Raw genomic sequence first — 11,614 nt, 5'->3', positions numbered from 1 at the left:
GCCTTATTTGTAACAGCCCCAAATAGGCAACTACCTACTGTTCTTCAGTAAGGAACTAGGTAATAAAGAATGGTGCCCCGCAGGATGGTGCATACTGTGCATTCGTTAGGAAGAACCAAGTTGATCCAGGTGTGCTTGCATGGAAAGGCTCTCCAAGATACGAGTAAAAAAATTACATTGCAGAAAAATAATTGCACCACTGTTTTGTAACTAATGGGGTTCAGGGCAGGCTGCCTCAAGATGTTCCACTCTGATGTGTGTGGATTATTTTGAGCTGAAGACAATAAAGGCTCAGAAACACTTAGGAAGAACATTCAACCTTCCCCCAAACTGCCTAAAGAATTTAACATAGAAGCCCTGTTCCAAGAAGGAGCTCATACCATATGATAGCTATAGTATAATGTTAAATAGGTGTTGATGGAAAGACACCAACAAACCCATTTTTTGGCCCAGCAAAAGCTGTCTGACAAACATTTCCATTTCCATCTCCATGTAAATTGTCTTCCTCTCCTCTGAAATCCCAAATCACTACTCCCAACATCCTCCTTGTCTATGGATGAGGATATTTAAACAGGTAGCCTCAGCCAGATGGCTGAGTTACTCACTCTTTCCTGAGTTTCTCCCATATATACATGTTATTAAACTTTGTTTGATTTCCTCCTGCTAACCTGCCTTTTTAATTATTTGACCGGTCATAAGAACCTTAAGGGAAAGAGTGAGGGGAATTCTCCCACTTCCCCAACATAAACAATACATCTACGTGAATATACTATACACAACACACAAAGACTGTATTGTAAAGAGAAAGATCCGGTAGGGCACACCGAAAAGTGGGTTGGGGAAGTGAAGAGTCAATCTCAGTTTTTAAAAAATCTTTTATAATTACCATATATTTATATCTTAAGTGCATGACCTTTTTTTTTAAAAAAACTTTTTTTAGAACAGTTTTAGATTTTACAGAAAAATTGCGAATACAGAGTTCTCACAAACACTGTGTTATTCTGTTCTGTTATTAACATATTAGCATGGTGGTTTTGCTACAATGAATGAGCCAATATTGATGCATTATTAGCCAATATCCAGACTTTATTCAGATTTCCTTAGTCTTTACCTAATGTATTTTTACCAGGATACCACATTACATTTAGTTTTTATATCTTCTTAGGCTTCTCTTGGCTGTGACAGTACTTGTCTCAAATTTTCCCTGTTTTTGATGACCGTGACAGTTTTGAGGAGTACTGGTCAGGTATTTTGTAGAATATCCCTCAACTGGGATTTCTCTCATGTTTTTATTACGATTAGACTAGAATTATGTATTCTTGGGAGGAAGACCAGAACGGAGTACATACTATCACTGCTGGTTGATCACTTGACGTTGACCTTGATCACGTGGCTGAGGCAGTGTGTCAGGCTTCTCTACTCTCCCCACCCCCACCCCTATTTGCATACTGTGTGTGACCTTCTTAATGCAGAAAGTTTTCTTTACCTTAAAGAGAGTCACTAACAATGGCACATCGGGAAGATGGAAAGGGCTTGGGGAATTCCCTCCCCGCTAGTGCGGTGTAGGGCGGGATCCGTCGAGGGAGGTGGAGGATAGTAGAAGCTCCACGCCGACCTCCAAACCCTGGCTGTGCCCTCCTCAGTTCGGGAGCCGGAAGGCCTACGGCTTCCTTCCCCCGCCTCTTGGAGGCTGGTCCCCACCCACTGGCCTGGGCTCTCACCTGGGGGCGGTGCCGCACCCAGACCACGCCCCCGCCCCGCCCCGGGGCGCTTAGAGCGGCCGCGCCCGCTCAGTTTTCCCCACAGCGGGCTTCTCCTCCAGCCCCGCCCAGACGGCTGCGGCGTCCGGGAGTCCGGAGTGTCCCAAGTGCCCCTGGAGAGCGGGAGTGGGACGGAGCTTGAGGCTGAGCCAAGGCGCCGCACCCCGAACGCCCGCGGAGAGAGCGGCTGCTGCCCACATCCCCGTTCGTCCCACGCCGTCCCCCGCCCCGTTGTCCAGTGGCCCGGTGAGTGAGGGTCCCCAGCTGCCCGGGGGCACAGGACGGGGCGGCGGCTGTGTGCCGCGACCCCCGCAGATGAGGCCCGGACAGCCCCGCGCCCCCTCCCGGCCTGGCCCTGCGGCTTCCTGGTTGCACAGCATGGGGGCGGGGACGGGTGTAGAGCTGGTCCCGGACAGGCTGCCGCGGCCTGCCTGCTCAGCTAGACAAGCGGCGGGGGGTGCCCTCCCTGTGGGGTGGGCGGTGCACAGGCCGGACCCTGGTGTGTAGGGCCATGGGATTGTCCTGTGCGGCCTAGGCCTGCTTGGGACTGGGTGAACAAGCGACCAGAAGGCGACTGGCTGGTGTGGGGGATGGCCGGTGGCCCAGGGCCCTCTGACCCAGCTGAGTTCTCGAGAGTATGTGTGCCCTTCTGGGAAAGACTTGTGCTGAGGAGAGAGTAGAGGAGGCTGCCTTCAGGAACTTTCCTCCGGAACTGGAAGGACACAAATTCCTGGGAGCTGCTAGTGCTGGAGTTTGTAAGGCACCTTATTTGAGAGAACGTGGGATCCATCCAGGTGCTGTGTTCACCTGTGTTTACCGTCTCTGCCTTTCCCTCTTCTCCAATCTTAAACTACATTTTCAGGGAAGGATTCTTGGACTTTTATCTCTCCCTCGGCTCAGCCCAGCCCTCTGAGGGCTTAAAAAGGTAGAAACCCGTCTATTGGCTTAAAGGAGAGTTGTGAAGTTCGTCATCTAGAGACTGGAGAGGAGTTAAGCTAGCTAGTGCTAGCCTAAGCTGGCAGCAGTCTGCCCTAGACGTTTCTGTCCCCGCCCCTCTGATGAGTGACCTGTCTATGGAGACTGGGTGTTTTAGGACAGACCCTAGAAATCCATGGTAGCCAGCCACTCTGCTGTCGCCCCGCAGCCTTCCTTTGCTCCCTGCTGCCCTGACCTGGGCATGGAGTGGCTCCGTGAGGGGTGAGCCCCTGCCCTGCCCACACAACAGGAACAGAAGCTTGCAGGGCAGGGTCAGGCTGAGTCCAGGAGCTGGACAGGCAGGGCATGCTACTTTGCTCACTCCTGACTGGCCTGATTATGATCTTCATTCCTTCCTTGCTTCAGTCCATTGTTGGGGATTCTGGGAGGATTAACATGGCCTCTTCCCTCAAGGCATTCTCTGTGCTACAAGGGGTTCCCCGACAAGAGAGGCCAGCTGAGGTGCTAGGGCAGTTTGTTGCCCTGGCATTGGGTGCTCACTACCTTGGGCTCCTGCATCCCTCCTTAATCTCGTCTCTTACCAGTATCTGTGCCTTGGTTTCCTCATCTTTAAACTACGGGTACTAATAATACCTGCCTCCTGGGGTTATTGTGAGGATTCAGTGAGTTACTATATTTAAGGACTTTACAGCTCAGGCACTACAGAACAGTCAGAACAGGTGGTGACTGGTACACTATACCTGTGTGTTCCAGGTAGATGTCACCCAGATTAGACGTAAAGCTTACAGCTGGGCCTGGTGTGTAACTAATGATCTGTGAGTGTCAGCGATAGTAATATAATGATAATAATAATAGCTGTCACTCCCTTCATGCAACTGAAGATCCATCTGAGTTGAGCCACTCCTCTCCTAACCTGTCTCTCTGTCTTAGCTCATGGTGGAATGCCCTGCTTTCCCCATTTTTGCCTATTAATCACAGCCCTTATGGGAGCCATCGAGGTGCCTGCCTCATGTAGGTGCTCAGAAGATGTTGGTTGAGTGACAGTGGCAGGCCAGGGGAGTAAGATTTCTCTATTGGTAAAATATTAGACCTTGAAGGCTCGGTTTAGATAGGCAAAAAAAAAACACAAAACAAAACAAAAAACGGTGAGGAGAGTGAGATAGAAACTATTCCAGACTGAGAGCTGAGGGTAGACACTGGTCGAGAGGCCAAGTTGGAGTCCCTTTTGATTCCTTTATGTAGCCAGGTTGAGGATGATCGATAGGGTCCATTTCGATTGCTTTTGCTAGAAGGCCAAGATCAGTGGGAGATGCTGTGGTCATCTCTCTTCGCTGCCTCCTCCTGCCACCCCCCCACCCGAAAGCCTGTTCCTGGCACTTGGTCCCATGGGGGCAGTCGGGAGAGTCTGTGTGTGGGTGTGCTTCACAATCACAGACAAGCAAACAGGCTTAGGGTTTTCTGCATTTTTCTCTACAACACCTTCTGACCCCATTGCCCCTAGAACACCAGAAATTTGAGTGATGCCTAGATAGGAAAGCTCTTAGGGAAAATGAAGAAACTGAAGTTTCCTTGTTAGGAATTTGCATTTTTAAAAGGAGTTGTTGAAAGTAGTGGAACTTTCTAATAATCAGTGAAACCATACCGAGTTAGGCCAACTGATCCTGACCCTGTACTCCATGACATAAAGGTCTGATGTCACACAGTGGTGTGCTTGTGCTCCTGAAGGTCCTGTTGCCTTAGTGGAAAAGGGAGGACTCACTCTTGAAATTGAGAGGGAAGTCAGGTGCTGCCAGCCTCTTACACCTGGAGCATGGGTTGAGGCTGGCTTGGAGGGCAGTGAGATGAGAGCAGTCTGAGGGAGGGTGAAGAGGACGACCTCCAAGGCTGCTAACAGGGAGGCAGAGGGAGTATGGCAGATTAAGCCTGGGGAGTGGCATCTTTGAGGGAAAGTGGTGTGTATCTGGGGGGACTCATGATAGCAGATGTGAGCTTGTTGTGTCCACCTAAAAGGTCACAGCTTTTTTTAGGAAGTGGGTGACAAGGCATATTTCTGTTGAACTCAGCATACCCACTGTTTGCCTAGCCCTGTGCTGTGTGCACAAAAGCAGAGGCCACTCCCATCCTCCCTAGGTTGTCCTGGATTCCCCTGAGACATCGGACACTGGATGAGAACCAGGTCTGCAGGCTGGGGTAGATCATGAATTCTGTTCTGGACATGGTGCGTTTGAGATACCAAGTAGACAGGTGGGTCTGGGACTCAGGAGGGATATAGGCTAGAGAGATATTTTTGTCTAGGTTGTGTTTGATGTCAAGGGCATGGTGAGATTGAGGAACTCACCTAGAACAGCTGAGTAAAGGAAGATGAGCCTATAAAGGAGCCAGAAGGGGGAAGGAAAACCAGGACTGTGTCATATCACAGAAGCCAGGGTGAGTCTGCTTCAGTAGGAGGCATTGGTCAGCAGAGGCCATTGCTGCCACAGGAAGTGATGTGGAGGAGATTCAACACCTTAAGTTGTGGCTGTTTTGGTGGGATGATGGGAGCAGAAGCCAGGTGGGAATGAATGGGTGGAGGAGTAGCAAGAGGTGAGGATCTTGGGAGACTGAGTGTAGACAAGCTTTGAAAATGTCGGTTTTGAAGGTGAGGAGAAAGATTGGGTGATGCTGGTGGAGGACCACATTGAGGGGGTATTTGCTTCTGTTTCCTCAACCAGTCATCCTCCTATTCCCATTGCACCCTGAGAAGTTAGCAGTGTGGATGGCCTGTGGTCCCATGGTCCCCATGATAGCCAGATTTTTAGAAGGGATGGGTAAAATGAGATTTGCCTGCAAACCCCAGGGATAGGCCTGGGTACTGCTTCTCTCCCTTGGCAGTTCCTGCCTCCTTCCTGTAGGTCCGAGATAGACAGCTCTGACTTGCTGTTACACATTTCCTTCCCCTTTTGAGGCCACAGGAAGGACTTTCTCTGTTCCCCAAGGGATATGACAAAATAGTTAGTACACAAAAATGTTTCAGGGCCGTATGAAGACTGGGCCCGTCTTATGCTCTGTTCTATGCTTGCATTTTAAGTCGCATAAACTATTTCAGGGGACTGGAATGGCTAAGCCTTGTTGTACCATGAAATCCTAGTGAGTGGTTTTCTAAGTCCTATTTCCAGATAAAGGCAAATGGCTGGAAAAAACTCTCAGCCTACTGAGGCAGGATTGTTGAAAAGTCTTCAAAATATTTTTAATATTAATATTTTCACTTCTTGTTTTTCTTTGTCTTTACCTAATATGTCTTTACCCAACCCTTATTTTATTTTATTTTTATCTTTTTGGGGTTCCAGTTGACATAAATTTTTTTTCTTCATTTTTTTATTGTGGTCATAATAGCTTATAACATAGTGAGATTTCAGTTGTACATTATTGTTTGTCATACACCATATAAGTATGCCCCTTCACCCCTTAGTGCCTACCCTCCACCCCCTTCCCCTGGTAACCACTAGTCTCTTTGTCCGTAAGTTTGTTTATATTCCACATATGAGTGAAATCATACAGTGTTTGTCTTTCTCTGTCTGGTTTATTTCACTTTACATGATGCCCTCAAGGTTCATCCATGTGGTTGCGAATGGGATGATTTTGTCTTTTTTCATAGCTGAGTTGTATTCCATTGCATGTATATACCACATCTTCTTTATCCAGTCATCTGTCGATGGGCACTCGGGTTGCTTCCATGTCTTGGCTATCGTGGATAATGCTGCAATGAACATAGGGGTGCATAAGTCTCTTTGAATTGTTGATTTCCAGTTCTTTGGGTAAATATCCAATAGTGAGATAGCTGGGTTATATGCCAACCCTTAATTTTTAACCTTTCTTTCTCTCGTAAAAAAAAAAAAATTGGGGCCAGCCCAGTGGCATAGTGGCTTAGTTTGCATCCTCTGCTTCAGTGACCTGGGGTTCACAGGTTCGGATACTGGAGGCAGACCTATACACTGCTCATCAAGCCATGCTGTGGTGGCATCCCATATAGAGGAAGACTGGTACAGATGTTAGCTCAGGGACAGTCTTCCTCAGAAAAAAAAAAATGTCTATCTTGTAATCAGCACATGACTTGGGGTTTAGGGGGAAGATGGCAGAACGCAATGATAACAACAAAACAGATTTGGTAGTTTCTGTCTTTGCTAGAGAATTCAGACTGTTTGCCTCCCAGCTTGTGTGGATTTTATTCCTTGCATCTTATTTTCTTTTTTCTTTTCTATTTTTTTTGGTGAGGAAGATTGACCCTGAGCTAAGATCTGTTGCCAGTCTTCTTCCCTTTTTTTTTCTTCCCAAAGCCCCAGCACGTAGTGGCATATCCTAGTTGTAAGTCATTGTAGTTCTCTGTGGGATGCCGCCACAGCATGGCCAGATGAGTGGTGCTAGGTTGGCGCCCAGGATCCGAACCAGTGAACCCTGCTGTGCTGAAGTGGTGCACACAAACTTAACCACTTGGCCACTGGGCCGGCCCTGCATCTTGTTTCCTATTTATTATTTGTTATATATTTGGTTGTTCTTTCTTTCCTGACTTCTGCTATCTTGGTTAAGTTTTTCATCATCTTTCTTCCCCACCCTACCTGCATTAGGATTCAGATTTGGTCATGAATTAGGAGAAGAGCTGCTCGCTCTCTCTTGAGAAACTGGAGTTCAGGGTTAGTAAGTGTCTGTTCCGTGAAGTTGTCTAGGCACCAGTCTCCTTGGGTAGAGTTGCTTCCAGCATTCTCCAGGGCTGGAGTTTTCAAACTTGAGCATGTATGAGGTCTGTGGTGAGGTTTGTGAATTCTCATTTCTGACAGGTGCCCACACAGTGCTGAAGCCACCAGTCTGGGCACCACACTTTGGGTAGTGCTGCTCTAAGTGCTTCCCTACCCTGTGTGGCCCAGGACAGCTGACTTTCATGGCATGGCCCTGCCTAGCTCCCAGGGAGGCTCGGAAATATAGCCCTTATTTGGGGTCGCCATGTGCCAGGCTGTTAGGGAAGCAAGAGGGGGCAGATGGTTGAGGGGGATAACCAGACATTTCTGGAACACCACCCACTGCTCTCCTTAATTTGGAACCAGTGCTGTGCTTATCAGTCTTGCCATTGGTTAAGCCAGTATTCCTCAGTTAGGAAGTGGCAATGGTATGTCACAACAGTGGCCAGCCAGCAGGCAGTGGAAGCGTGGCAGCTTCGATCCTGTGGGCTGGTGAATAAGAGGCAAGCTTGTGTTCTGAGAGTCAGCAGCTTCCAGGCTGTTCCCGATAGTCACGTCTGGCAGCTGTGCGCTCTGCCACTTGGAGCCACCTCCTGATCTTACAGGCCCTATGGGGTTAGGTTGGCCCCTCCAAGACTCACCTTCAGGTTGGAGAGTATCTGGCTGTGCTTCTTCCTCCCAGCTTGACTTCCTCACTTTAAGGTATTACACACAAGTGACTTTCCAGGAGAGTTTGGGGGCAAAGGGCATTTGAACCCTGAACTGAGCTGGGGCTGTTGGTCCGTGCATCTCCTGATACCCTAGAGAGATCAGAACAAGTGTCTGCCGACCCCTACTCTCTGCTGTTGTTAACTCACAGGGAGGTGAAGCTGGAGAGAAGCAACTTTACAGAGGCCTCCCTGGAGCAGATGATGCTTTCTGTGTGGCTTGATTATATGGGACTTTATTTGGGAGGCAGCAGAGTCACTGTGTCACTCTCTCTTTCCCAGGGTAGCCTTTGCATTTCCCAAGCTGCATTCTCCAGCCCAGGAAGGTGGATTGGAGCCCTGAGGTGTGCTGGCTGGAGGGGAGCCATCATGCGCCGTGGTGTATCAGCCTGGAAACTGAGAAACATGGTTCTAGTGTGTGTCCTGCCCCCAGCTGATCCTGAGACCTCAGGCAGGCCCCTTCTGCTCTCTGGGCCTCGGCTCCCACCTCAGTAAAATAAGCCAGTTGAACCAAATGATCTCATGAAGGCCCCTTCTGTTTCTGACGTTCTAGGATTTCTATGTGATCCAAATGCCAGTGCACTGGGAATTGACTTTATTTCTAAGACGTGTCTTTCAGACCCAGCTTGGCTCAAGTTCAGCCCCTTGGTGAGGCCTGGACACTGCCCCCTTGCCACTCTCCCAGCCTTCTTTGCTCCGGTGCCAGCCCTTGGAGGCAGGGTCTGAGCCACTGCCTGGCTAAGGATTGACATAGGCTCCAGCTATTCTTAATTCATGGCGCGTAGCTAGGGAGTTGAATGTTTAACAGTACGTTCCTTAGGCTTTTTGTTCAGTCTGGGAAAAATATGGTCAGGGTTGGTGGAATGCTGCCCTAGGCTCTGTGGCTTGCTTCTGTGGCCTACTGGCACTCATGACCCATACCTCAGAGGTGAGGCAGAGCCCCATGAAGGCAGGGCACTAGGGCTCTGCAGTGCCTGCAGAGGGGAGGGCCATGTACACCTTCCCAGCAGAGTGAGGGATGTTCATACACCCTCCCAAGTCACTTGAGGTCCTGCCTTGCTGTGGGAGGGAGAAAGGGGAATGTCTTCCATGTGTCTTCTCTACCCCTAGAATTCCTGGAGCCCGTGTCCCAGAAGCCCTGATCAAAGAGGTCGTTGGAACAGGTGCCACCCAGGGTGGAAGAGATCAATCAGGGTCCACTGGTGTCCTGTTGGTGTGTGTCAAGGACCTCACTGTGCCCAGCCCTGTGCTAGCTGCTGGCAGGAGGTGGAGAGTGCTGTCCTATGGCCTGGGCACGGACTCTGTCACTGAGAGGCCTAGGAAAAAGTAATCCTGGCTCTAGCACTGGTTGGGTGTGTGACGCTTGCTTGTCAAGAATCATCTCTGAACCCTAGTTCCCTTGAGGTGATAATACCTACCTTGGAGGAACACTGTGAAGGTTAATGAGGTAATATATGTACCTATTATAGGTACTGGGAAAAGGGGAGTATTATTAGAACACTAGAGGACATAGGAAACATTTTAGGTCAAGTGCTGATAAATTCCAGGAAGAGCGATAATGTGGGTGAGGAGATCAGGGTGGGCTTCCTGAAGGATTTAGGGCTCCATCTGTCCTAAAGGAAGGCCAGGATTGACATAGGCTTAAGGAAGGGGTAAAGGAGACAAGGAAGACAGACCAGGTAGAGGGACTATCTGAGCAGAAGTCATGAAGATGGAAAGTGCTGAGATAATGGCTTGGCTGAGCTTCGGACATGCATTTCCTGCAGTTCTTTCCATCACATATGTATCTGTGGGAACCTTCCATTTTCTTGCCATGGCACAGTGTAACTCTTGGCCCACGGCCCTTTAGCTGAGCTTAGGCTCCCTCCTGCACAGGGGTCAGCCCATAGTGGAGATCTGAGAGAATCTTCTCCGCTAATGTGATCTATAGGCTCTGGTAGGGATTTCTTTTCAGCTTCCAGCTGTACAAGGCTGGCTGGGGCCTTTGTCACCATTAGAAGAGCAGCCATGGGTAGTTGCAGGAGAGGTTTCCAGGGGCTTCTAGGTAAGGCAGGGGTACCTCAGCCATATGGAGCTGGAATAGATACTCTCTCAGGTCTTCTGGGTCTGAAGGGACTGAGCCTTTCCAAGAACTTGGCGGTGGTGTATCAGGGTCTCCCTAGTAGAGCCCAGGGCTCTCCCTGATGCCTTTAGATCTTTATTTAGTTTTATCTGCCACCCCACTTCCCCCAATTTACTGTGAGAGAGGATCTGTTAGTGACTTTCATATGGAGGTGAGATGGCTCATCGCATCTTAACCAGCAGGGCCCTGGATGACATTGGTTTCTCTGATTACAAGTGCAGCTGTCTGCAGGGACAGCCCAGTGGGGACAGTGGGCAGCTGATGCAGGCACACCTGGCTGAAGGGGACAGCTCCTGTAGCCCTAGCTGTGTGCTACCATATGGAAATGGACATGTTGCCAGATCTCTTATTTTTCCATTTAAAAAAAATTTAAATCAGGTGAGAGTCTCTTTTCAGACCTACCCCCTCCCTACAAAGAAATGAATGTTCGTCAACTACAAAATCTTCCCAGAGCCCCAGGTTCTGGGCAGCACAAGTCGACAACCACAGATCCCTCACAGGTTCACTTGTTTTGTAGGTGAGGGAGGGAGATGCCCAGGAGAGCCTTAGGTTTGCCAAGGTCCGTCAGAGAGAAGCCAGCTTTCTAGACACCCCTCCCACCCTTCCTCTCAGTTCCCAAAGAGCAGACGTCTTGATTCTCAGCCTTCATCTCTATTCTTGCTGGGGGAATGGCTCTTCAACGTGGCGTGGGTATTTTCCTGTGACTGCTCTTTGTGTTTATCGCCCCGTCTAGAGGGAAAGCCTGGTGCAGGCCAGGACTTCTTTTCCCCTTCTGTCCCTGGGGAGTCTAGCCCAGCGCTGAGTGCCTCTCTGAGCCCAGAAGTGGAATTACTGTGAATCTAATGAAATTTCATTCTCAGCTTCAGCCATCCCCCTCATGCCCCAGTGGCCCTTCCAAAGCTCTAGGAGGGGCCCTAGCAATGAACTCACAAAGTCATACAGTATTGTAAAATTTGCAAAAAAAGAGATATTGTGTATTCTTTTTCTTGAAGAAGGTCTCTAAAACTGCATAAGCTCCACAAAACCTGGACCTCCCCCCTTAGATGCTGGTAAAAACCCAGCGATTGGCTGGCATCCTGTCTTCTGGACAGTGAGCTCTTGGCTTAGGGGCAGGAGGTGGGGGTCCTGGGCCATTCCTGTTAGGATCTTGCTGTGTCACCTTGGCATGTCACTTCCTCCTTTCTGGTTGTCAGTTTCCCCACTTGTGAAATGAGAGCTGAGGTGGGGTGGGTGGGAATGAACTGAGTCATCTCTAGGGCTGAGTGACCTCTGGCATCTCAGTTGTGTGATCCTGGCTGACTGGGTGTGATTGCCCCGCCCATGCAGATCACACTGCTGAACCTCCCCCCATTGGAGTATTTGCATTGCTGGCTAGGTGGG

General features: G+C 49.4%; 1 protein-coding gene across 1 annotated transcript in view; it reads left to right on the top strand.

Moving 5' to 3' along the window:
* Nucleotides 1-1,759: 1,759 nt before the first annotated feature.
* The window catches only part of LOC139042504 (annexin A11-like), a 41,531-nt gene continuing 31,676 nt past the window's right edge, over nt 1,760-11,614 (top strand). Inside the window, exon 1 of the mRNA XM_070501070.1 lies at nt 1,760-2,006. The gene's annotated coding sequence lies outside the window, so the exon portion shown is untranslated. The remainder of the gene's footprint in view (nt 2,007-11,614) is intronic.

Source organism: Equus asinus, chromosome 29 (assembly GCF_041296235.1).
Source record: "Equus asinus isolate D_3611 breed Donkey chromosome 29, EquAss-T2T_v2, whole genome shotgun sequence".
NCBI lineage: Eukaryota > Metazoa > Chordata > Mammalia > Perissodactyla > Equidae > Equus > Equus asinus.
The sequence above is the reverse complement of the archived record's forward strand: the minus strand, read 5'-3'. Positions and strand labels throughout refer to the sequence as shown.